This window comes from Sus scrofa, chromosome 3, assembly GCF_054392235.1.
Source record: "Sus scrofa isolate SSC_HxYL_T2T_F1_AM1 chromosome 3, Sscrofa_HxYL_maternal_Yorkshire_Landrace_v2.0, whole genome shotgun sequence".
In the NCBI taxonomy this organism is placed as follows: Eukaryota; Metazoa; Chordata; class Mammalia; order Artiodactyla; family Suidae; genus Sus; species Sus scrofa.
This window is the reverse complement of record NC_139385.1, coordinates 28,008,535-28,035,857: the sequence shown is the minus strand read 5'-3', so window position 1 is coordinate 28,035,857 and position 27,323 is coordinate 28,008,535. Positions and strand designations below refer to the sequence as shown.

General features: G+C 45.1%; 1 protein-coding gene and 1 long non-coding RNA gene across 18 annotated transcripts in view; one reads left to right on the top strand and one right to left on the bottom strand.

The window, feature by feature from the left end:
• The window catches only part of PRKCB (protein kinase C beta), a 386,628-nt gene that overhangs the window by 101,209 nt on the left and 258,096 nt on the right, over positions 1 to 27,323 (top strand). The window lies entirely within an intron of this gene.
• Positions 1,559 to 9,065, bottom strand: LOC146404494 (uncharacterized). The gene is made up of 2 exons (XR_014840543.1): positions 4,144 to 9,065; positions 1,559 to 1,730 (listed from the first exon to the last, which is right to left on the bottom strand). It is a non-coding gene; the product is annotated as an uncharacterized LOC146404494 (long non-coding RNA).

Sequence of the window (27,323 nt, the reverse complement as noted above, 5' to 3'; positions counted from 1 at the left end):
TCCGTCATCCATCCACAGTCCCCATCCATGATGCACGCATGCATCCATCACCTGTCTCACTATTTCTTTTTTTTTCTTTTCTTTTCTTTTTTTTTTTTTTTTTTTTGTATTTTTGCCTTTTCTAGGGCCACTCCCGTGGCATATGGAGGTTCCCAGGCTAGGCATCTAATCAGAGCTACAGCTGCTGGCCTACACTACAGCCACAACAGTGCAGGATCCGAGCTGCATCTGCAACCTACACTACAGCTCACGGCAACGCCGGATCCTTAACCCATTGAGCAAGGTCAGGGATTGAACCCGCAACCTCGTAGGTCCTAGTTGGATTTGTTAACCACTGAGCCACAATGGGAACTCCTCACTATTTGACTTTCTTTCTTTCTGTCTTTCTTTTTTTTTTAAATCTTCTTAGGGCCACCCTTGGCCTATGGAAGTTCCCAGGCTAGGGGTTGAATCGGAGCTGTAGCTGCCAGCCCGTGCCACAGCCACAGCAAGGCTGGATCCAAACCAAGTCTGCAACCTACACCACAGCTCACAGCACTGCTGGATCCCCAATCTGCTGAGCGAGGCCAGGGATTGAACCTGTGTCCTCATGGATACTAGTCAGGTTCATTACGACTGAGCCACAGTGGGAACTCCCTGGACTTTTTTTTTTTTTTTTAAATGAAACTTTCCCTTTGAGCAATGGAGAATTTCCTTCTTAGCCTCCCTTGCTTCTTTCTGTTGTCATTTCGGTATAAATGCTTCTTTTTCTCCAGTTAGGCCATGTTTAGAGAAATGGGATTAGGTGGTCCTAGCAGGGCGTGAAGGAGATTCTACTCCAGCCTCTCTCTGGGGACACCGTGTCTTCCAAAGTGTCTGGCATTTTTTAAGCGAAGTGTTGATTTTTAGACGCTGGGGGAAAAAGTGTTTCTTCAGTTTCTAGGACATTAAAAACTCCCACTTCCTCTTCTTTCACTCCCTGGAGCTTCCTCAAACATATTCTCAAGCCCTATCAGCTTTAGGCTTGGCTTCCAAGGCTGGAAAGGGCGAGGGTATGTCCGCTGAAAAATACCGTGGAATTGTCTCAGGAGTGCCTCCTTCAGGGAATAGTTATTATTTTCCCAGCCATTTTCAGGGGGAAGGTCCTCCCTTCCTTCCTTCCTTCTTTCCATTCTTCCCCTCTCGCTTTGTCTCTGCCTTTCTTCCTGTCTTTCTTAGTCTTAGGAATCGTGCTTGCTCCAGTAGATGCACTGGCCTGTGTTAGAAAAATCAATTCCATAAAATATTTTCAGTTTAGAAAAGATGTGCCCATCTTGGATCATTGTCCACTTCAGGTTAGAAACAGACCATGGTGTGTGTGCCTTCTGCCTCTTGGTCTCACGGTCCCGGGGTGAGGGGGTGATGGGGGTCCTGGAGGCTGAGATGGGAGCACTGGTAGCCTGGCCAGGTGATTGCTGATTGAGGCCCTTGGGGTTGTCTATGCGGAGGAGAAGGAAGGAGGAAGACACCCAGAGCGGTAGGACTGGGAACTGCATGCTCAGAAAGAACCGAATCTGATTTCATTTAGAAGACAGAGTTCTTTTTTTTTTTTTTTTTTTTTTTAATTCATTGTTCTTAAATTCTAGCTTTTGACCAACTTTATTTTCTTGAAGTGTAGTGGATTTACAGTGTTTGTTAATTTCTGCTGTACGGCAGAGTGACTCAATTCTATAGATTCTTTTTCTTTTTCTTTTTTTTTTCGTCTTTTTTAGCTATTTCATGGGCAGCTCCCGCGGCATATGGAAGTTCCCAGGCTAGGGGTCGAATCAGAGCTGGAGCCACCAGCCTACACCAGAGCCACAGCAACGCGGGATCCGAGCCGCGTCTGCAACCTACACCACAGCCCACGGCAACACCGGATCGTCAACCCACGGAGCAAGGGCAGGGACCGAACCCGCAACCTCATGGTTCCTAGTCGGATTCGTTAACCACTGCGCCACGACGGGAACTCCTGTAGATTCTTTTTCATCTTCTTCCCCAATGTGGTTTATCACAAGATACTGAATAGAGTTCCTGTGCCATCCAGTAGGACTGTTGTTTATCCATCCTATGTATATACATAATAGTTTGCTTCTGCTAATCCCAAACTCCTCAGATATTCATCCCTCAGCCCCACCGCCCCGGCAACCACAAGTCTTGTTCTCCATGGCTGAGGCTTCCTATCTTGTGGATAGGTTCATTTGTGCCATATTTTTGATTTCACGTATAAGTGATATTATAGGGTGTTTGTCTTTCTCGTTCTGACTTGCTTCACTTCGTAGGAGAATCTCTAGGTCCATCCACGTTGCTGCACATGGCATTATTCTGTTCTTTTGTATGGCTGAGTAGTATTCCACTGTATCTATAGATGCCACCTCGTTCTTCATCCATTCATCTGTTGATTGGCATTTAGGTTGCAGCAAACAGAGGTCTTGCTTCTTGAACAAAGCTGGCTTTTCTTTTCTGAACCTGGCCTGTGCGGATGCTTGAGTCCTTGCTGGCGTGTGGCGATAGCTGGGTAGGAGGGCGTTGTTGAGGGTGGCAGGCGCATCTGGAACTGCCGGTCATAAGCTTGGCTGAACACAGAGTCACCTGGAGGATATATTTGTATGTATGGATTTGGAACCACCTCAGATCTGCTCGGTCAGGAGGTCGTCACTGTGGCTGTGTGTTAGATTGACCCGGGGAGCTTTTAAAAGCCCCAGTGCCCTGGCCCTACCTTGGATCTATTAAATCAGAATATCTGGGGGTGGGACCAGAGCAGCAGCTTTTACTAAAGGTTCCCCAGGTGATTAAAAGGAGCAGGCAGATCTGAGAGCCACCGAGGGAGATAATCTGTACTTTCTATAAAGTCTAATTCCGTCAATCTTTTTGAATATCACTGATTGGATCACAGCCACGTAGCAATATAGACACAGCAGGTTCCCCCACCTTCATTACTCTAGCACACTGCTTACTAATGGATGCATCTGAGAAATTACAAACCACAGGGACCCAAAAGGAGCATAAAATGAAAATTAAATCCTAGCAGCCTTGGGCACACACATCCCTTCTCCACATCAGACCTCTCTTACATTAAAAAAAAGAGTGTTTTCAAATGTAATTTGGGGGTAATATATTCACACGGTTCACAAATACAAGAACCTCTACAGTTTTAAAGTGTCTCATTCACATCTGTCCTCCACCCACCCGCTGCCCATCCGGATCTTCTTCTTTGGGTATTCTTGCTGAAGTGTTTTCTTCTGCTTCCCTGTTTTTAGAAGGTGGCATGCTACCACCCATGTTCTCCACTTTGCTTTTTCTGTTGATACTGGGTTAGTAGGCTCTCGTATTCTGGAATGGCTGGTGTTTGTTCTGGGGTTGTTGGGTGTCCTCTCTGATTGGCTGGGGTCCATTGTCGCCGGAGGCCAGCTCTGGCGGCCAGGGAGTATACATCCTGTTCGGAGAGGGATGTGGCGTCGGCGAATGTACAACACGGAGACAGCCTCTTTGTCCCTTCTTTCAGGGCGCTGCACTGCTCAAATTTTATTGGCAACAATGGTTGATTATATAGACAGTTTTTCACTACAGGTTACATCACAGTGTTAAAAGTACATTGGTTAACTATCACATGGTATAGCAGCTATACATCATGTTTTAAGATCTTTGTTTTAACTAAACTTAGTGGGTACAATTTAGGGGCAGTTAGGTACAATACATCATGGAAAGGAGGAGACAGTACAAATCGTCCCATGGCCAGCCAGTCTTTACAATTTGAAGAGTTCACAGACACAAGAATTTGGCATTCACAAACCTAGTTTTTAGACTGGTGCTTATCTTTAAAGCATTATGGCAGGGAGACAGTGTAAGAAAATATAAACCAACTTAACTCTAGATATCACTTAAAAGCTTCTGTAACTCATAGCTAGGTGTCTTTTGGTCAAGAATAATATATGTCTAGGAGTTCCCGTCGTGGCGCAGTGGTTAACGAATCCGACTAGGAACCATGAGGTTGCCGGTTTGGTCCCTGCCCTTGCTCAGTGAGTTGACGATCTGGCGTTGCCGTGAGCTGGGGTGTAGGTTGCAGACGTGGCTCGGATCCCGCGTTGCTGTGGCTCTGGTGTTGGCCAGTGGCTACAGCTCTGATCCGACCCCTAGCCTGGGAACCTCCATATGCCGTGGGAGCGGCCCAAAGAAATAGCAAAAAGACAAAAAAAAAAAAAAAAAAAAAAAGACAAAAAAAAAGAATAATATATGTCTAACTTCTATGAACCTCATTAAAATCCTAACTCTAAAGTTTACTGTATAACTAGTTAATAGCTAAACACTATGTTTTAACTAAGTTGGATTTAAATAGGGGAAAGTCCTTCAGGATGAAATTCTTATTATATTATTGTTGTAACTTTGTTAAATCACAGATCACCACAGGAAAATAAGAATGGGAAATAGGAATAATAAGTAAATAATCAGGAAAGACTGAGGAAAACTGAATAGCAAATAAAACAGCAGGAAAGACTGGGTCACCTGAGAAACAATCCATGTTCTCTGGTGCAAACATGGAAATTGTTTTCCCAGGAAAGCCCCAATTCTTCCCCATCAACATCAAAGTGAGAGCTGTGTAACCTGAGGCCTGCCCTCCGCTTGTACCGTGCAGGCAGGCTTTCCTCCTGACCAGAGGCCCAGCTTCAGCTTGTACCGTTCAGGTGAGCTCCCTTCCTTGGTTAGGAACTTGCCTTCAGGTTTTTCTGCCATCAGGCAAGGTCCCTTTTTTGAGTCCCTGCATCTTCTCGGCTCCCTGCAGTCCATGCCATGCCTGTCTTTACGTATTTGAACTAGTCCCACCAGTCTCTCTGACCTTGCACTTTGGAGAACTTTCTGTATAAGACAAAGAGAGCTTCCGTGAACTAAAAAACAAAAACAATCCCCACCCCCCCAAAAAACCAACTCTAGATACAATGAAGTGAAGTAAGTCAGAAAGAGAAAGACAAACACCGTATGATAGCACTTACATGTGGAATCTAAAATATGGCCCAAACGATCCAATCAGTGAAATAGAAACAGACTCACAGACATAGGGAACAGATTTCTGGTTGCCAAGGGGGAGGAGGGAAGGAGTAGGAGGGACTGGGAGTTTGGAGCTTAGTAGATGCAAACTATTACATATAGAATGGAAAAACAACAAGTTCCTGCTGTAGAGCCCAGGGAATTATATTCAGCATCCTGTGATAAATCGCAATTAAAAAAAAACATAAAAAAGAAGGTATATACGTGTGTAACTGAGTCACTGTGCTGTACAGCAGAAATTAACACATTGTAAATCAACGATACGTTAATAAAAATACATTTTAAAAACTAGATGCAACGTGTTCCGTCGTAGGGATGATTCATAATTTATGAAACCAGTTCTCTGGTGATGGACTTTAGATTATTTCCAATTTGGGGCCATGACAAACGGTGCCATTAAGAATCATGCGGTCAGTATATCATTTCAGATGTGTGGAAATGCATCTGTAGTATTCTCATAAATGCTCTTTATGGGTCAAAGGGCATTTTCTGGAGTTGAACTAGCAATTCGAGAGCTTGAGAAGGTGTCACCCTCTCCAGGGCTGCTGCCCCAGGCAGCTGTGCTTCAGCAATTATAGTAGCTTGCAGCATTACATTTGCTTCTTCCCCTTTGTCTTTGAGGAGGTATCAGAAGGGGCAGCTGAACATTTCCCATCTGGTGATTGTGGAGGAGATGCTTCTGGTGCTTCAGTTCTCCAAGGCCTGTTCTTGGACCACCAGTATGAATCCCCCGGTAGACCCAAGATTCCACTAGAACTTTGGGGTGGAGCCTGAGCAGTTTTTAATAGGCTCCCCAGGTGATGCTTCTGTACCCTGGACTATGAGAACCCCTGTCCAGGGGATTTATTGTAGAGCAGTGCCCTGGGAGAAAACCTTCTTGTGTGATTACACAGTAGCACCACGCTGGTTCACCCAGGACAGGATCTGCAACTGCCATGAACATCGAAAGTTCTAGGCTTCCAAGTAAAGACTTGGTCATGTCATTGGCTGAAAATGACATTTGGCTCTCAGTCCACAGCTTTTCCAACTTTGCTCGCACATGATGAAGATAACATAGAATAATAGAGACACTGTTCACAACTTAATAATAAATAACCCGTTTTTGGAGTCTCAGTGACATCTCCCTTCATTGTAAGGCAGATGGGGCCGGATTGGGTTCACTGACTCCAGGCCTCACCCCTGGACACAGTGATCCAACTGGAAATAGTAGAAAAACCCTTTGTCTCTCTTCCTGGACTAAAAGACCCAAGTGAAAAGTTATCCCTCTTCTGCTCAAGAATCACTCTTTGAAATGACCAGAGGCTTCTTACAACCTGTAATCTTCCCACCTTCATTCAGAGAAGTGAGGACAGTGGAGCAGGCAGTTGTCTTGTGCACTGGTTTGTGCAGGGAATTGTTGGTGGCAAAAGGAACTTTGAGTGGTGAGGCTCACATAGGTAAGGTGCATGGGAGACACCAAAGGAATATGGTGTGAGTGCATCCTGGGACCAGAGAGCCAAGTAGCAGGGGAGGGAGAAGCATCTGTTTCAGGACAGCAGAGCTGCAGTGAGTACATGCTTATTAGAAACCTGATGCTGGGTACATTAGCCTGCCCTCCAACTTGGCTTGAGAAGGGGGTTCAACCATCACCAAACTGGACAGAGAGTAGGACCAGAGATAATCTACTCAAAATATCTTCTGGAAAAATACCGTATCTGGGTGGATATTTGCAGCAAGTAACACAGTACCTAGGACAATGCAGCTACATCTACAGAGTTTTGAGGGGGCGTGTTATAATCCACATATTTGATTCTCAGTCAAGCGGTCATTAATACGTGAAGGCAAGAAAAAGCCAGTTTTCAGATATAAAAAGGCTCTGGACATCTACTTATGACCAATGAAAAAATTATTGGAAGATGTCCTCTATCTGATTGAGAGGAGGTCTAATAATAATATTAAGAATTTAGGCATGGAGTTACAGCGTTGCAGAACTGGGATGAACCCGTCAAATAATTAAGCATAATACTGAGTCCAAATAATCACAGTAAGACTCATATGAAAATAGATGGCAGAAAGTTTATCAGTTGTGACAGATGTGCCACTCTGGTGGGGAATATTGATAAGAAGGGAGGCTATATGTACGTATATGGAGATCTCTGTACTTTTCCCTCAATTTTGCTGTGAAACTTAAACTGTTCTAAAAAGTAAAGTCTTAATAATAAGATAAAATAGATGGCACGTGTCAAACATATTTGTGAATGAAAAGCAATATGGTATAAAAATAACTTCGTAATCTTTTATGAAGATTTGAGTCTAAAATCCGAGTTTATGTTAATGAAGACTGCAAAGTAGATAGTCGAGGAGTGAGGACAAGGAACCGTTACTTAATTTACTGCCTTTTATGTGGAAGAATTAATCAGAAAATATGCCATCAACTTTCTCTAATCAAAATGAAGTAAAACACCAAGTTGATAAAAAAGCTTGTGAAACTCAAGGACTTAAAAATAAAACACTTTCCTTAATAACTTTGGGATATATTCGACATGGTGCTGGATATTCTAGCCTGTTGTAGGCATTGTAATAAGACAAGAAAAAGAAATAAAAGGCATACAGCTAACAAAGGAAGGAATGAAACAGTCCTTATTTGTAGATGACATGATTGTCAATGCAGAAAATCTCAAGGAATCTACAAAAAAACAATGACAGAACCAAAACATCCTACTACAGCTAAGAAATGAATCTGGCAAGGTTACAGGATACAGGATAACCATACAAAAATCAATTGTATTTTTATGTATTAGCAATGAACCTGACAGACTCAACAGAGTGACGACGTCAGTTATTCCCAAATTTATATACGGGTTTGATGCGATGCCTATTAAAATCCCAACACAATTATTTTGTGGATATAAACAAGATTGTTCTGTAATTTATATGATGAGGCAGAGGAGCTAGAATAGCTATATCCATTTTGGAAAGGAAGAATGAAGTGGGAGGAATCCGTCTGGCCATATAGGATAGTAATCAAGGCTTTATGGTTTTGGAGGAAGAATAGACACAGAGATCATTGGAACAGAATAGAGAACCAGAAGGCACCTACACAAGTAGGCCCAGTTGACTTTTGACAAAAGCATAAAAACCGTTCTAGGGGAAATGAATTTTCAACAATTTACTGGGACAATAGGACAAACCTATTGGCAAAACAAACAAACAAACAAACAAACAAACAAACACCCTTGGCCTAAGTCTCACATTTTATTCAAAAAGAACTCAAAGAGATCATAGACTTATGTATAAAACATAAAATTATTAGAAGAAAACAGAGGAGAAAAATCTTTGGAATCTAGGGCCAGGCAAAGAGTTCTTAAGACGACATCAAAAGCGTGAAGCATAACAGGAAAAACAGGCAAGTTAGCCCTCATCAAAATTTAAAACAACTGCTTTCTGAAAGACTCTGCTAAGAGGAGGAAAAGACAAGCTACAGACTGGGACCAAATATTTGCAAACCATATATCTGCAAAAGACTGTTATCTGGCATGAACTAAGTACCCTTAAAACGCCACTGAATAGTCCAATTAGAAAATGGGCAGGAGATGTAAACAGACATTTCACTGAAGAGGAGATACAGATGGCAAATAAGCATATAAAAAGATATTCAGTGCCTCTTTCTCTCTTTCTCTTTCACACACAAACACATGCGTGCATGCACGCACACACACTCACACACACACTCACGCATCCACCGAAATTAGATACCTAACACTCATAAGAGTGGCTAAAGTAAAAAACAAACAAACAAAAATAATGACAACACCAAATGCTAGTAAGGATGTGGAGCATCGAGATCACGCATATATATATTTCGGTGGAGTGTAAAATGGGACAGCCACTCTGGAAAACAGTTTGGCAGTTTCTTAAAAAACTAAACATGCCACTGTGATATGACCCAGGAATTGTACTCTTGGGGAATTTATCTCCAAGGCACGAAAACTTAGGTGCACACACAAACCTCTATTCGCATGTTTAGAGCATCTTTTTTTTTGGGGGGGGTTGCTTTTTAGGGCATATGGAGGTTCCCAGGCTAGGGGTCTAATCGAAGCTGTAGCCACCGGCCTACACCACAGCCACAGCAACGCAGGATCCGAGCCACATCTGCAACCTACACCACAGCTCATGGCAACCCTGGATCCTTAACCCACTGAGCGAGGCCAGGGATCGAACCTGCGTCCTCATGGATGCTAGTCAGATTTGTTTCTGCTGAGCCACGACAAGAACGACTGTTTAGAGCATCTTTATTCCTAATAGCCTAAAGCTGGAAAGAACTCATATGTCCTTCAATAAGTAAATGGCCAAACAAACTGTGGTATGTCCACACCTTGCACTATTAGTTGGCACTAAAAAGGAACAAACTCCGGATACACTCAACAACCTGGATGAATCACCAGAAAATTATGCCAAGTTAAACAAGCTCATCCCCAAAGGTTATACTGTACCGTAGCATTATAATTATATACCATTCTTGAAATGTCAGAATTATAGAAATACAGAAATGGAGACCAGCTTAGTGATTTCCAGGAGGGAGGAGAGGGTGGGAATGGAGAGAAGTGGGTATGATGGTAAAGGGGCACCATGAAGCCTCCTTGGCAAATATTCCGTTTCTTAACTCTATCAGCATCAGTATCCTGGTTGTGATATTGTGCTGTAGTTTTTCAAAATGTTACGTTTGGGAGAAACTGGGGAAAGGATATGTGGGATCTCTCTATTATAACGGCATGGAAATCTACGATGGTCTCAAAATAAAAAACTTAATTAAAAATTTAAAAATGTTAGGCTCTTTGGTATAGTTGATAAGCTATAAATCACAACTTATACTGTCAAATCAATATGCCAAATTCAGCCTTAAAGGCTTTTAAAAATATTAACCAACCAAGAAAGACTATAATGTAAGCATTCCATTCAAGAGAAAAGGGGAAAAAAAACCACCAAAGAAACCCAAGGAAAGCAGGAGTGAGAATGCAGTTTTAGAATAGAGCATTAGAATGTATACTTTTATTTTATGTTATTTTTTTGTCTTTTTAGGGCCACACCCGCGGCATATGGGGGTTCCCAGGCTAGGGTTGGAATCAGAGCTGCAGCTGCTGGCCTACACCACAGCCACAGCCATGCCAGATCTGAGCCGTGTCTGTGACCGACACCACAGCTCACGGCAGTGCCGGATCCTTAACCCACTGAGTGAGGCCAGGGATCGAGCCTGCATCCTCATGGATACTAGTCAGATTGGTTTCCACTGAGCCACGATGAAACTCCTAGAATGTATACATTTTTATATTCTGTTGTGATGACGCATTAGAGTGTATAAAAAACACTGCATTGATAACTTGAAGAATTAGCCATGCAAAACAAACAAAAGCCAATAAAATAAATACTCTTAACGAATCATATGTATAAATGAATATAAAGACTATATAAAATGAATATATAAAGCATGTAATGAATATAGACATCCACAGTATGCAAATGAGGAATGAAAAAGGACATGGCTATAACCATAAAAAGTTATGACATAATGCTATGTGGAATATAAAAAAATTGATACAAATGAAATTATATACAAGACAGAAATAGATCCACAGACGTAGAAAACAAACGTATGGTTACCAAGGGGGAAGGGGAAGGGGACGGATAAATTAGGAATTTGGGATTAACTTTTACACACTACCATATATAAAATAGATAGTTAATAAGAATAAGGACCTCTCTGCATAGCACAGAGAACTATACTCATAGTTTCCCTATAAGGGAAAAGAATCCAAATATATATATATATCTGAATCGCTTTGCTGTAAACCTAAACCTAACACAACATTGTAAAGCAACTACACTTCAATTTAAAAATGACATAATTCTAGAGTTCCCTTTGTGGCTCAATGGTTGACGAATCTGACTAGGAGCCATGAGGTTGCAGGTTCGATCCCTGGCCTTGCTCAGTGGGTTAAGGATCCGGCATTGTTGCTGTGAGCTGTGGTGTAGATTGCAAACATGGCTTGGATCCCTCGTTGCTGTGGCTCTGGTGCAGGCCGGCGGCTGCAGCTCCAATTGGACCCCTAGCCTGGGATCCTCTATATGCCGCGGGAGTGGCCCAAGAAATGGCAAAAAGACAAAAAAAAAAAAAAAAAAAAAAAAAAAAAAGACATAATACTGTAATGGTGTTCAGCACAGCAGGTATACATGGATGTATATCATCATTTTTCTACTCCACCCTTTTGGTTTTGGTCAAGTAACCTACACTCTCTAAGTTTCAATTCTTCCACTGTAAAATGAGGATAAAAATGCAGTGTTGGTGTGGATTCGGTGAAATAATACATGCAAATAGCTCAACCCATTGCTAGGCACTTGGTAGAACTCAGAGAAGTAGTTGCTGTTAATTTTTGGTATTAAATTTGAAAATCTAAGAAAACAGGGATGCTCAGATTGTCCACCATAAAAGAAAGTCTGTCTAGATTAGGAGTTGGAAAACTTTTTCTTAAAGGGACAGAGAGTAAATATTTTAGGTTTGTGGGGCATTCTATAGTAGTGATTCAACTCTGCCGTTATAGCATGAAAGCAATTGTAGACCATTTGTAAAGAAGTGGGCATGACTGTATTCCAATAAAACTTTATTTATAAAAACAAGTGGCAGGAGTTCCTGCTGTGGTGCAGTGGGTTGAGAATCTGACTGCAGCGGCTTGGCATTTGGGTCCTTCACTCAGGTGCAGATTTGATCCCCAGAATAGTGGGTTAAAGATCCAGCGTTGCTGCAGCTGTGGCTCAGATTCAGTCCCTGGCCTGGGAACTTCCATACGCTACAAAAGCAGCCAAAAAACCCCCAAAACAAACCAAACCAACAACCCAACAAAAAAACCCCAAAAGCGACAGGCCTGCAGGCTGTAGTTTATTGGCCCCTGGTCTAGACCAGGAACAAGAAAGGAAACGATGAAAGTTTTCAAATCCATCAGCAAAACCTCCAGGACAAGTGATCCTTTGGGTTTTTCAAAAAAAAATTTCTCTAAATCGCAGAAAAAGAAGAAAAGTCTCTCGGTTCTTTTTTTTTGAGCTACCATTATATAGACACAAAAACCTGGCAAAGGTAGCACAAAAAATAAAGCCATAGTGTAGTCTCACTTGGAAACACAGGAAAGATCATCCTTAATTAAACCTGGGCAAGCTGAATCTTTTGGATATTAAAAGAACAATTAATCATGATCAAGGAAGGTTCATTCTAGAAATACATTATGGTTTATTATTAGGAAGTCTATTAATAAATCCCATCAATATCTTAGAGGAAAAAGTGTCATCATCTTCATAGATGACAAAAAAGAGCATTTGTTAAAATTTCAATATTAATTTTTGGTGAAACACTCTTGGAGAAAGACCTAAGGATAAAAATATTCTTTCTCAGGATGTTACAGACTATCTAGAGCCAACTGGTAGCCAAAAATCGGCTTCATTTTGATACTTGAAGTGTTTCCATTAAAGTCAAGGACAAATGAAGGGTGGCTGAAGGAACAGCCCTGTTATTCGTCATTGTTTTGGATATTCCAGTCAATGAAACAAGAACAGAAACAGACATGAGCAGTAATTCCATGTTGGAAAAAATGATACCAAATGAATGTTATTTACAGGTTACATTAGTATTTGTTTTAGGAACTGTAAAGGCATCAATGGAAAAACTCTTAGTACGAATAAGGACTAGTTACTTACAAAACCTACCAACCAAAATTAATGAGTTTCTTAGAGAGCAGCCCTAACTAGGGTGGGGTAGTGGAAAAAGAATCCCTTTTGGCTTCCAGTGCCACCTCCTTGCCCATGAGCAGCTTTTCTTCCTCTACACACTTGACAGAGACCAGGGAAGAGTGACGTAACCCTTTAGGGCAGAAGAACATGTGGGAAACTTGAATATTAACCACTGAGTGGCAACGCCTCCTCTGCCTTCTGTCCACTGCATAACGTGCATAATGAGACACCTTAAACCTCTCTCCTCGGGGATTAAGCATGAAATACGATATTTTGGGAGTAAGAGAGCATCTCAACAACTGCTCATTAAAAGTGAATTCCTTTTCTAGTGAATTGGTGAAGCCACTATGGAGAATAGCATGGAGGTACCTCAGAAAATTAAATGTGGAACTGCTGTATGATCCAGCAGTCTCACTCCTGTGCATATATTCAGACAAAACTTTCATTCAGAAAGATAAATGCAGCCCTGTGTTCATGGCAGCACTATCCACAATAGCCAAGACGTGGAAACATGATAAATGTCCCTCAGACCGAAATAGATTAAGATGTGATACATATACGTAATGGAATACTACTTAGCCATGAAAAAGAACGAACAAGTGCCATTTAGAGCAACATGGATGTAACTTGAGAGTCTCATACTAGGTGAAGTAAGTAAGAAATGGAAAAACAAATACCCTATGACATGACATTATATATTTGTGGAATCTAAAATAGGGCACGAATGAACGTATCAGTGAAACAGAAACCACTCACAGACATGGAGAAAAGACTTGTGGTTGCCAAGGGGGAGGGGAAAGGAGTGGGTTGAACTGGGAGTTTGGGTTAGTAGATCCAAATTATTACACTTAAAACAGATAAGCAGTGAGGTCCTGCTGTATAGCACAGGGAACTATATCCAATCACTTGTGGTAGAACATGATGGAAGATAATGAGAAAAAGTATGTGTGTGAATACAAGAAAAAGAATCTGTATGTATGTATATATGACTGGACAGCAGACATCAACAGAACATTGTAAATCAACTATAATAAAAAATTTTTTTTACAAAGCTAATTCCCTTTCTGCTGCCTGCCTTGCTTGGCTAAGGCCCTTGGCCCTTAAGAATACCAGGAAGCCTGGCTTTAAATGCCTTTTTTGGAAACCAAGCATGGATTCCAGAACTTGAGGCATCCAACTTTTGCTCCTTGTCTGGTTGAACTACAGCCTGCTTCTGAACTTTGCTTTTATTTCAGGCAAGGAGAAAAATTATTCACAATGATCCTTTCTGGGGGCAGAGATTATCTCTTCCTCCTTCGTCATGTTTCCCCTGGAGCATCCAGGGCAATTCTGGGACTAAGAATGTATGTAGGATGAAGTCAGGCAGAGAGGGACCGCAGAAACTGGAGAGGCTGTCCTCGACTTGGATGTCTGAAGTGTTGCCTTTCAAGTCCTTGCTCTACGATCTACCCGCTTTGTCGCATGAGAAACTCTGGTTTCATAACCCCTCTGAGGCTTCAGAGTGTTCTGAGCTGTAAAATGAGAAAATGATATCATCTACCTTAGGAGGTGGTGGTAACGGCTACGCATGCGTGAATGCGTTTTCTTTAACTATGTTACGCAGGCATAAATCCTATAGCTTAAGAGTTCATATGATAGACAACCATGCACCTTTAAAAGTGTAAAGCTTCCCGAGATGTCTAAGATAGCTCAGAAGTAGGGAATGTGTGTTTATAGGAAAATTTATTGGATGGAGTGATTTAAATTTTTTCCACCCTACCACACAACCCTTGTGTGAAATACTGACGTGCAGCAACCCCACAGGCAGCTGGAAGTACAGTTCTTCTTCCTCTCTCTTGGTTGTATCGTCTTTTGTGTCTTCGTCCTCATGCTAAGTATCTTCAAACCTAACACTTGCTGTGGGTTCACTACCTGTCAGGTGCTGTTCTAGGAGCTTGTGAATGAATGAGTTCATTTGCCCGTCCAGGCAGGAGGGAAAGAGATCAAATGATGCCTAGGTCACTTCTGGCACCTTTCTAGAGAGGGAACGGCTTGCTTCCGTATGAATCTGTAAACTCATGATTGGTTTGGTCTGATTTCAGCTCTCATCTTCCTATATGCGCTTAGAAATAATCTGATTTTAGGAGAAACATTTGGAGAAAACACGGAAACTGGAGCGCTCCAATCTTGCCTGGGTCTCAGAAGGGTGCTGTTACTTTCGCTTTTCCAAATAATCTACGGGAGGGACTTTTAGCATATCCAGAAGGTGGGATACCAACATAGGATGGGCAAGTTGTGAGAAATTTCCAACTGTATCTGGAAAGGTTGCCTGACTCTATTGCCTCAAAGTCTATATAATTAGAATTCCATGATGTCATCTTTGAGCTTTAATATAGCTTAAAATTATCCTTCTGTAGGTTGTGTTACTTTCTGAAACATTTTAAATTTAGAAAATTCACTTGTTCAACTTTTTTTTTTTTAAGTTAAATCTTTAGATTTTTTATCCACCCTGCTGTGGGGGAGTTGGAATGACAAATGCTTGAATCATCCGAGTCAAATGTTAGGGCACTCTGGCCGTTTTGGGGGATGCCAAGGTCTCCAGGGTCTCAGACAGTTCTTTTTGGCCAATATTTCTTCTGGGCAGGGCTTAAGGCTGCAGGTGGGCTCCCGTGTGCATGCCTTACTCAAGTCAGGTGCCTTTCCTGCTGATACCTGTCATGATACCTGTCAGCTGGAGGGAGGGCTGCAAAGGGTGACAGCATGCAGGGGTCAGAGACAGGTCTTGATGGACCGGATTGTGGGAGTTGAGTAGTTTTCTTCCATTACCTGTTTGGGACATCTCATGGGCTCTAGTTCATGGGGCAGTTCTAAATCAGCCTTCCTAGATCCAATTTGCTGAAATGGATTCAAACTGACTAGTTTCATAGCAGCATTTTAGGGACCGTGTGACTGGTTTCCATCCCTATGCCCCTGTTGCAGGCTGAGAAGCAACGAGAGGGGGATAATTAGGGACAGAGAGGAGGGGGCCGAGGGACAAGTAGGGGGAGCTGATGAGCTAAAAAGCAGGGTCTGGAGGGCAGTGAGGAGGCTACTGAGGGGGAAGAGGAGACAGGAGCATAGCGGGATCGAGGGGCAGACAGCAGAGTTCTGAGGGGCAGGGAGCAGTGGCTCCTCATTTCAGTGACTAAAGAGCCAAGTGTTTTTGACTTTCCAGGCACCCCGGGGCACCCTGCCAATTCCGGGACTCGAACAGCTAGGTCTTTCTTTATTTCACTCACTTTCTGCTGTGTATGGTGAGTGTGGGTGAGCCTGGGGGAAGGTTAGCCTGTTGTCAGGAGGTAATTTACCACGGCTGGGGGATGATCCGGAAATGATGTATGTGGTCCCTCCCCCGACACCTTTGGGACTTATTATTAATTTCCTCCCCTCCCTTGGCACAGCCGTGAAACCCACCTTCTGATATGATGGATGACAGATGGCAGGGCACTTCAAGGAGGGATGGTAGGCTGTGCTTGAACAAAATAGGTATCCAGTGAGTATCAGTTGAATGGGTAACTGAGGAGGCTACTGAGTGACTTCTCCGCTTCCTAGAAGTCACAGGCCAGCAGCTATAGAATCTTAGTGCTGGGACATTCTACTGATCTGTGGATCAGGCAGGGATGGAGGAAGCAGTGGCATGCTGATAAATGTTCAATAATTGGCTCTCTGATTAAAAACAAACAAAAGCGGAAGCCTGGGAGGTCAGGCTTGCTGGTCGTCAATTTCCATGGTGTAAATATCCTGCCATGGTCAATTTCATGTGACAGTCAGAACTTGGAGTTAGGAGATGCCTAAACTGGCTCTAGCACATCCCCAGAGGAGGGAGTATGAATGCGGCAACGCAAGGAGCGGGGGAAAAAGCTCCCGTTGCTCTCCCAGCACAACTTCAGGTGCGTGGCATACGTCCTCTCATTGTATCCCTGCGGCTACTGTGGACCTACGATTTATCTCCCGTCTTTGAGATGCAGCGGCTGAGGCTCAGAGGGATTAAATAATGTATCTTCTATTGTCATCGGAGGCAGAGTGGATTCTAAGATTGTGTCCTCTGGGCTATTCAGGGTCAAGGTCAAGGTCAAGGGACAAGCGAGGGTCATAAGGTACATTGTGGGTACCAGGGCACAACAGGGTTGGCTAATTCTGCCAGGACAATATTGGAGAGAGGCTTCATTCAGGGCTGATGACCTAAAGAGGTGATCTCAGAGGCCTCCCAGAGAATGTGAAGAGCTGAGTTACCAGCTGGACATAGTGGTGAAGGCGGGTTCCATCTCCTGTCTAACCCTTAATTTCCCCAAATGTAACATGGAGAAGGGTTAGGAGTTGCTGTTATGGCTCAGTGGAAAGGAATCCCACTAGTATCCATGAGGATGTAGGTTTGATCCCTGCCCTTGCTCAAGGGGTTAAGGATCCGGAGTTGCCGTGAGCTCTGGTGTAGGACAGCAGCTGTAGCCCTGATTTGACCCCCAGCCTGGGAACTTCCATATGGCACTGGTGGCAAAAAAAAAAGGAGGGGGGAGAGGATTGTGAAGAGGATTAAATGCCATAAATATATAAAGCACTTAGCATCATGCCTGACACATAATAGATTCAAATAAATGCTGATTCTCCGCAGCCTGACTTTTTTCTCCCTGAATTCCTCTTCAGCGTTTGTCAAACTTTAATGTGCATATGAATCATCTAAGGACCTAGTTAAAGTGCAGATTCTGAATCAGCAGGTCTGGGGCGGGGCCTGAGATGCTGCATTTCTAACAGACTCCCAGATGATGCTGGTTCACCGGTCACACTTTGAGCAGCCAGGGGCTAGGGTGCCCTGATGGAGCCTTTGGGGTCCTGCTGCTAAAACACTCTGCTGTCTCTCCCTGTGCCCTTCAAGATTGCTCTTCCAAGGGCAGGATCCTTTTTGTTCCAGACTGGTCCCTCGGGAGCAGCCCTCTGCTCAGCCCTGCTACTGACATCTTCTGGGGTACGGCAGCAGCGTGCTGTGGGGCACGTGGAAACTGGTTTCCTCTCCTTCTCATTTTCCTTGAGCTTAGTGCTGGTTCTGCCAGGACTTTGCTGCGTAATCTTTGCCAAATCCTTTCTCCTCTTTAGGATTCAGTTTCTAAATGTGCAAAAGAAGACAGTAGGACAGGGTGACCTTCCAGGCGAGCCTTCCCGAAGTTCTGCGAACCTGTAATTCCTGGGGGTTGGTGCATTCTGCCCCAGGTCATAAGGAGAACTTGACGCTACTTCTGGGCTCTAGGTATTGAGAGGAGTAGAATTAAGATGTAGCTAAGGAAAGAGAAGGAGTTAATCCAGACCTGCTGGAAAAAAACCAGCTGGGTTGAGAGAGGTGAAGGGGGAAAGGTTGGGGCGCTGGAACCTAAGGCTTTGGGGCTTAAACCACATTTCCAGGGAGCGGTTACTAGTTATTGAGGAGGTGTATTTCAAATGCCATACTGAGAACTAATGGGGACATTTTTCATGCTTTCTGGCTTCTTAAACACCATTTTTTCCCCATTTTTAAAAATTGAAGTATAGTCAATTTACAATATTGTGTTCATTTCAGGTGTACAGCAAAGTGATTCTGTTACACGTATGTGTATAGACGTATATATGTATATTTTTCAATCCTTTTCCATTGTAGTTTATTACAAGATATTAAATGTAGTTCTCGGTGCTATACAGTACATCCTTATTGTTTATCCATTTTATATACAGTAGTGTGCATCTGTTAATCCCATACTCTCAATTTATCCCTTCCCCCTTCCCCTTTGGTGACTGTAAGTTTTCTATGTCTGTGAGTCTGTTTCTGTTTTCTCAATACGTTCACTTGTACTCTTTTAAAATTCCACATATAAGTGACATATTTTTCTCTCTCTGACTTACTTCACTTAGTATGATAATCTCTAGATCCACTCATGTTGCTGCAAATGGCATTATTTCAGTCCAGTCCTTTTTATGGCCGAGTAATATTCCATTGTATGTATGTACCAGTCTTTATCCATGCATCTGTCTGTGGACATATAGGCTGCTTCCATGCCTTGGCTATTACAAAATCGTGCCTCTGTGAACATTGGGGTGCATGTATCTTTTTGAATTAGAACTTTCACCTTTTCCGGATATTTTCCCAGGAGTGGGATTGCTGGATCATAAGGGTAACCCAATTTTTAGTTTTGGAAGGAACCTCTGTATGGTTTTCCATAGTAGCTGCGCCAATTTACATTCCCATCCACAATGTCTGAGGGGCCTCTTAAATACCATTTTTATGTTGGGAAGGACCCTAAATGTAGAATTCAGAAACCCATGCTCCCAGCCTCTCTTGCACCTAGAGCACAGACACGTGATGGGGGAATCTACCAATAGAATGCATCCTGGTTGGACTTTGAATTGCCTGCTGGCGACAAGGAGGAGCAGAAACACTGGCCAGTCCATCCTGGGGAGAGCGATGGCAGATGTATCCAGACTACACAGGCAGCTGTGGAAACGCTACTAGTAGGATCTGTGTCTAGAGTGGATGCTGAATAGTCACAGCATCTGTGGTATAGACTCTAGGGTGGGGGCAGGGCTTCCTTTGCTGATGGGTTCTGTGCTGTGGTTAAAAAGTTACTCCGGGCTGTGTGGCCCCTAGTCAGATTCTCTAGGCCTTCCAGAGATTACATGCCTTTCCTGCTTAAACCAGTTAGAGTGGGTTTCCATTGTGTGTAAGGGAGCATCTTGACTGCTGACCACACTGTGATGGCCATTATCTGATTTAATTCTCCTGGTAACCCAGTGAGGTAGCCTTCTTACTCTCTTTTTACAAAGGAAGAAAGTGAGGCATGAAGAGGGGAACTAGACTTGCCCAAGATCACAATGGCTGGTAAGTGGAGGAGTCAGAATTTGAATCTAGATCGTCTGACTCCAAAGCCCATTTTGCTTTTAAAAAAAATATTCTTTTCCATTATGGTTTATCATAGGATATTGAATATAGTCCCTTGCAAAGCACATATTTTTGTGTTTTTTTTTCTCTGCCCATGGCATATGGAAATTCTTGGGTCAGGGATCGAACCCTTGTCACAGCCATGACAATGCTGGATCCTTAACCTGCTGAGTTCTAAAGCACGTGTTTTTAACCACCACCTCTTTTTCTTTTTTTTAATTTTTTAAAAATTTTTTTTTTTTTTTTGGGGGGGGAGTTCCCTTCATGGCTCAGTGGTAGCGAACCTGACTAGATCCATGAGGACATGGATTGGATCCCAGGCTTCACTCATTGGGTTAAGGATCTGCCGTTGCTGTGAGCTGTGGTGTAGGTCGCAGACGCAGCTCAGATCTGGCATGGCTGTGGCTGTGGTGTAGCCCGGCAGCTGTAGCTCCAATTAGACCCCTAGCCTGGAAACCTCCATATGCCACAGGTGCGGCCCTAAAAAGACAAAAGACCAAAAAAAATGAAATAAAATAAAATAAAATAATAGAGACAGTGATTCGGGCGTATAAACACTTGAGTTTGGCCAGGAGCTTGCTCTCTGTGAGGCTATGTATGAGTATTAGCATGTTTATAATCTTCTAGAGTTTACAGGTGGATACGGGCAGGGGGTCAGGGGGAGAATGAGATTGAAATGCAGAGGAGAAAGAAAGAACTGTCCCTTGGGACTTTCGTAGAAAAGAAAGGCAAAGGAAGCCTTGGCTCCAGCCCACAGACCTGTTAGAAAGTGAACCTGGTCTCTACTTACTCATCAGCAGTACTGAGTCCTGTTAACAGCGACAAAACAATTAATAGTCTTTTGGACAGAACTGCAAGGGAGCTGGATTGGCTAACTGGTCGACCTTAGCTGCGTCTCTCGGGCCAGGACCCTTCCTGGGGTTCAATGTCCTTCTTTCTCTTTTTCCTCACTGTGTTTCCTTCCTTCTTACCGCTCCTTTTTCTTCAACAATTATTTTTGAGCACCTGGTATTTTCTGATTCCATCAATATCTATTGGGTGCCTACGGTGTGCCACACGTACTTGTTGGTGTTGAAGCCACAGCGGCGAAATAGGCAGACAAGCTCCCCTCATTTCCAAATAGGCAGAGGAGGTAGTCCCCCTGGGGCACAAAGCCAGCAGGTACCAGCTATTTTCAGTGGTGTATCTCCACCCCCAATCCTAACCTGCTCCCTAGGCGTATACCATTCCTGGGGAAACTGAGGCTGGAGGGCTTGAGTCAATTGTCCAAAGTGTCACAGACAGGCCCAGATCTCTGGGAAATCCCTCGGAGCCGCATGAGCGCAGCTAAACCTGACTCCAGATCCGACTCAGTCTGCGCTGGGACTCAGAGCCTCTTTTCCTCTCTTCACTTGGGCCGAGAGACCAGCCGCTTTCACTCTCCCCGTGTTGCCACCACCCATAATGTCCCAAAGAGACTGGCTCTGGGGCGGATGTGGTCCCCCCAGCTGCCCACTTCCTTGCTGCTTCTGCCAACAGCAGCTTCAGCCCTTCTGATGTGAAGGTTTTTTTTTTTTTTTTTCCTGTTGATCCCTCTAGGGGAAACAGATGTGGGTGGGGAGGCTGGCAGAGCTCACCCACACTCACCTAAGCCCGGAAGTAACCCAGGCTCTCTGCACCCCTGATGATGACAGCGACTCCCTTCTGAGATGCCTGGCTCACTGGCTCCCCTCACCCCCCACCCCCCCATAGGGTTCCCGCTATTTTGCTGGTGGATAAAGCGCCTTCCGATCTCAACCCGCTGTCAGGCAGGACTTCCTCTTTGAGACTTGACTTCCTAGGCCTAGACCAGCGAAAAGCCAAGCCGCGTGGTTAAGCGGAGGAGGTGAAGAACTGAGTCTTAGGTCCAAATCCCTGTGCTGCCATCGATGAGCTGTGTTATCTCACACACGTTGATTAACCTCTCTGAGTTCCTTTGTGAAAGAAGCCTGAGCGTACCTCCATCAGAGGGCCATAGCAATAAGGCCCCTGAGCCTCTTAGCTCAGTGCCTGGCCCACCGTAAACAGGAAGGGCTGGGAAGAGAAGAAGGCTTCTGGTGTCTGCAGGCCCCTCAGACCTGGGGCCCCCATTTCTAAGACTTGGCATGGCCTTCCAGGGCTGCGTCTGCCCTCGGTTTCACTTTAGCAAAGGCCTCTCCTTTCTCTCTGCTTTGCCTTTTGTCTCTTGGTCTGTTACCTCCGTGTTCTCCATAGTGAACGATCACATAAAACCCTCCCTTGCCCTGGTGCCCATTTCTCCCTGAGTGAGAGGCATGCCTGAGCGCCCTGGTTGGCCTCTGGGGAGGACAGGAGGAGTGGCCCCCATCAAAGAAGCCCTGTGGTCCATGGGTAGCAAGCCCCGTTCTTGTCTTGCCTCAACTCCTGCTCCCAGATCCATTAGCCTCCTTGAATCAGCCCCGCCATTCCAGAAGAGCTATGGGAAAGGGTGGTTGCATATAAAACAATGCTCTGCAGCTCACATCAGTGGAAACATGTTCCCGGTTTAACTTGAGTCTCTGGAGGATTGCGGGGTGTCTGTCACATGCAGAACCAAGTAGCAGAAGGAATGGATGCCCTCCCCGCCCCAGGAAAGGTGTTTGTACTTTCACTCCTTTGTTCACTATTCATTCAACCCATGTCGGTGCCAACACTGGGAATGATCTGTCTTCTCCATCGTTACCAATCGAATGGGTGAGAAGGTATCTTGTGTTAATTTGCATCTCCCAGGTATCCAGCCACTTGGGCATGTCTTCATGTGCTTGTTGCCAGTAGTATTTCTTTCTTTGGGAATTCCCTAAGAATTGTCCATTTTTCTAGTGGGATTTTTCTTTTCTTTTCTTTTCTTTTTTCATTTTATAGCCACACCCACGGCATATGGAAGTTTCTGGACTAGGGGTCTACTTGGAGCTGCAGCTGAGGCCTTCGCCACAGCCACAGCAATGCAGGGTCCGAGCCGCCCTGTGACCTACGCCACAGCTTGTGGCAGTGCTGGGTCCTTAACCCACTGAGCAAGGCCAGGGATTGAAGCTGCATCCTCACAGGGATAATATCAGGTCCTTAAGCTGCTGAGCCACAACAGGAACTCCTAGTGGGCTCTTTCTTTCCTTCCTTCCTTCCTTCCTTCCTTCTCTCTCTCTTTCTTTCTTTCTTTCTTTTTGGTCTTTTTGCCATTTCTAGGGCCACTTCTGCGGCATGTGGAGGTTCCCAGGCTAGGGGTCTAATCGGAGCGGCAGCCGCCGGCCTACACCAGAGCCACAGCAACACGGGATCCAAACCGCATCTGCAACTCAAACCACAGCTCACGGCAACGATGGATCCTTAACCCACTGAGCAAGGCCAGGAATCGAACCCACAACCTCATGGTTCCTAGTCGGATTTGTTAACCACTGAGCCACGATGGGAGCGCTGGGCTTTTTCTTATTGACTGATAGTAACTGTCTTTACTATCCCTTATTTGTGCTCTGTGATAATAACCTCCCCCCCCCCCCCCCCGCCAAGTCTGTCCTGTGTCTTTCCTTTGTGTTGATGAATTGTTTTGCCATGCGGACCTGTCATCATACGTTCATGGTCACATGTTGCAGCCTCCTCAGTGGCCTCTGGGTTTCTAGCCCTTTGCTTTGGGCTGATGTGTTTGTTGTGTCTGTCAGACTGGGAGAACCTTGAGGACAGGGACATTTTATTCATCCCTGTCTCTTCGGGGACTGGTGCAAGGCTGAGCACAGAGTTTTGTGCTTGAATGAGTTTGCTCTTTTTTTCAAAACAGGTCTTATGCCTGAATGAGGGAGTGAATGAAAAAGCTGTGTGCTGCCCTTCCTGCAGAGACGGGGTCTACTGCAGAGAAGGGGGTGAGTCAGGGAGTGAATCACAGCCGCTTCCCTGGCTCAGCTGACATTTCAAAAGCCCCAAGCAGAGAAGCACCCCCCCCCCCCACCGATTCTGGGGAGCCTCCTCTTTCCTGAGCAGGCCTGGTGGGGTTCTATTGGTTATCGAACTCGTGTGTGTGTGTGTGTGTGTGTGTGTGTGTGAGTGTGTGTGTGTGTACATGTGCACACCCGCAGGGCGTGTACCATTTAAAACTCTGAGATATCATATGGTCTGTATGTGTGCACAGGGCTTAAGCATCCTCTGAAAGGACCTGTGGGTGGGTGGGTGGGCATTGAGGGGCTGAATAGTGAGGGAGAGAGGGCGAGAGGGAGTTAAGAGCCTTTGTGAGGTATTGCGTTTGCTGCTGGGAGGATAAAGTGGCAGGAGCTATAAGGCAGCTTTAGGAGGCATCCTCGAGCCCCACTTCCTCGAGTGTCTGGATCTGTGGTCACGTGACACTCTTCTCCGTCCACGCGGCTGGCTGCCGCGCCCCCCCCCCCCCCATTGCAGAATGCGCTTCTGTTTAGTGCCCAGAGGCTTGGCTTCTCCATTGTCATTTTCCGAAGCCACGGAGAATGCCAGTTAGATTGTTTAGACCCAAATAAGTGGAAACGTATGCAAAAATAGCAAATATTTCCTGTGCCTTTCATGCAGCCGGTTATGGCTATGAGAATGCTCTGCCCAGGGATCCGTGGGATGGCGGGAAGCTGGCTTGGGAGCCAGGGGAGTGTTTGGATGCCCCGAGGACAGGATGGGCCGGTTTAGGAGGCAGCGCCGTGGGTTTGGCATTGCAGGGCGGGGAGGTGAGGCTGCAGGGCAGGGAGGTGAGGCTGCAGGGCTTGATCCCAGTTGACCTGCGCAGAGAGGGCGTGTGTTTACTGCTTCCCACTGTGCTGAGCCTTCCGTGTGCCTTGTTGCATTTAATCGTCACGCCAGCCCTATGGGATACCCTTCTCCTGGTTTGCTGGGGCGCTCGAACAACTTGCTGGAAGGTACTCGGTCAGTGATTGGCAGAGCCCGTTGACTGGCTCTCCCGAGCTCCAGCCTGTACCACTGAGCCTTCCTCTTGGCACAATGTACTCCAGAGAAAGCTAACCAGCCATCCTTGGAGCTTTTATTTTTCCACACTGGAATCGCTGCCAACATTCAGAGACTGTAGACAGTTCTCAGCTTCTCTTGAAAATGTGGATGATATGGCTCCTGACTGGGGCTGCCCCTTCTTAGCATCTGCTCCTCCATGGCTGCCCAGTTTAGCTGGGGTGTCTGCTCTCCAGCCAGCCCTGGGCAACCCCTTTTTGCAGCTGGGAGAGAGCACTGGGTATCATGTTTGGGGGCTGTTTGCATACATTGAGAAGTGTCTGCTGAGACCTTTCCATCCCGTTTCATTTTAGCTGTTGGTGTCATTTGTCAGTGAGTGCTGTGGGGATTGATTTTCTTTGTGGAATTGATTTTCTTCCCGTGGTCTCAAGAACTTGTGAGTGGTTGAGTGAAAATCTTCATGGAAGGAAGAAAGGGTTTCAGCAGCTGTAATGTGTTAGCGTATCATTCATTCATACCTACATCCTTTCAACATGTTCATTGAGGGTTAGGTGCTGGAGTTGCAAATGAATAATAATGTTTCCTTCCAGGAGCTCACCAGTTAGATACTGGGAGAGAGGTGGAAACTGACATTACCAAACGGTGCAGAGAGGCTGTGATTGGGGTGCACCCAGGCAATTCTGAGAGTGTGTAAGATACTAGCTGTTCCAATCTTGGGGGATAGGTCGAGGAGGCCTTCCAAGAAGAGATAATGTCTACTGGGACTTCAGGATGGCTGGATACGGCTGGCCAAGCAAAGAGTAATCAGGGTTAGGACTGAGGGACTAGCCTGTACAAAGGCTGAGAAAGAACAGCATGATGCATATGGAGAATGCCTGAGGCTCAGTGTGGCCGAAGCACTGTGTGTGTGTGTGTGTGTGTGTGTGTGTGTGTGTGTGTGTGTGTGTGTGTTAGGGGGGAGGGGACTCGATCTATAGATAAAATTACCCAGGCACTCGTATCTCCTGGACCAACTTCTGTTGGGCCCACAGGCCTGTCAGATTGGTGGGGAAACCCACGGGGCAGTAGGACTAAATCTGGGGGCAGCCTTCAGGCCTCAAAGACCCTTTCACAGCCAAGGCCAAAGGTTTGTTGGGTAGGTCCCACCTCTCCTTGTGTGCGTTGAGGACTTTTAGAGAACCTTCTGGGAGTTCCCTGCCGGCTAAGGGGGTTAAGGGTCTGGAGTTGTCACTGCAGTGGCTTGGGTTAGATTCTTGGTAGGGGACCTTCCATATGCTGTGGGTGCATCCAAAGAGAGAGAGAGAGAGAGAGAGAGAGAGAGAGAGAGAGAGAGAGACTTCCCTGCTTGACTCCCCTTTGCTTGAAATTCTGCTGCTTGGAGCTATGCCTTTGGCCCTCTGCTTGGTCTGAAGTTAGAATGCAGTGAACTATCCCTGAGGGCTAGCTGTCCAGGTTGCAAAGGGAAGGCCCATCTGGAATACCTTAGGTGGAGAAAGGTTAACTGCAGGTGTGTATGGGGAAATAGGATAGAGGGGAAAAATAGTCTTAGAGGCCACATGTTTACTTTGAGTCAGGGTGCTTTATGACTCCTCTTAGAGAGCTGGGCCTCTGGGCATCTGTCTATGTGTGTTCTAGCTCACCAAATCTATCTGCTGCGTGTATTCTGTTTTCTTTTTTTTTTTAAGGGCCGCCCCTGTGGCATATGGAGGTTCCCAGGCAAGGGGTTGAATTGGGGCTACAGCTGCCAGCCACAGCCACAGCCACAGCAATGCAGGAGCCGAGCCGCATCTGCGACCTACACCATAGCTCACGGCAATGCCAGATCCCTGACCCACTGATGAAGACCAGGGACCGAACCTGCATCCTCATGGATACTAGTCAGATTCATTTCCGCTGCACCACAACAGGAACTCCTGCTTGTGATTCTTATCTCTCCACCCAAGAGAGGTCCTGGTTGGTTTAATTCAATATTACCGAGTATGGAACATGTATGCCAAGCCATGTCATCCATTTGTCCATCTAGCCATCCACTTGTCCATTTATCCATCCATCCATCCCATAACCGATGTTAATGTAGCATCTACTCATGTATCTAATGCTATTCTGGATTCCAGGATTCCGGTAATGAGTAAGACGGATTCGGTCACTGTTCTCAAAGAGTATATTAGTCAGAGGGCAGTCAGTCATTAACAGGGATGCCTGCTAACAAAAGGACGAAGGAAATACACAAATCTCAGACGTACATGTGGGAAGTGGGTGGGTGGACAGATGGAGGTGTCAAGAAAATCTCCTATGGTTTGCAACCAGGGGAGCTCAGATGCACATGACAGTAGCCTCGGGGCTCTGGCCAGAAAGACCCTTCCATGGGGAAATTCCTCAGAAGGGGCGGTGGACTCTGCAGCCCCTGTGCACTTCCTGGCCTTTTCAGTACCTCTGGGAGGTGTCTTATATCAAGGTCCTTGGCTAGACATTTTCTCCAAGGGTTGGGGGTAAGCTTATTAGCCCCCCTCATGAGAGTCGGTATAGATGATGGAGTGAAAGCATTAGGGAGCAGCCAGTGATCAGCACGCATGTTCTTTTGTATTTTATTTTATTTCCTTTATTGTTATTTTCCCAATACAATTTTTTTTTTCCTACTGTGCAGCCTGGGGACCCAGTCACACAGACATATATGCATTCGTTTTTCTCCCATTAT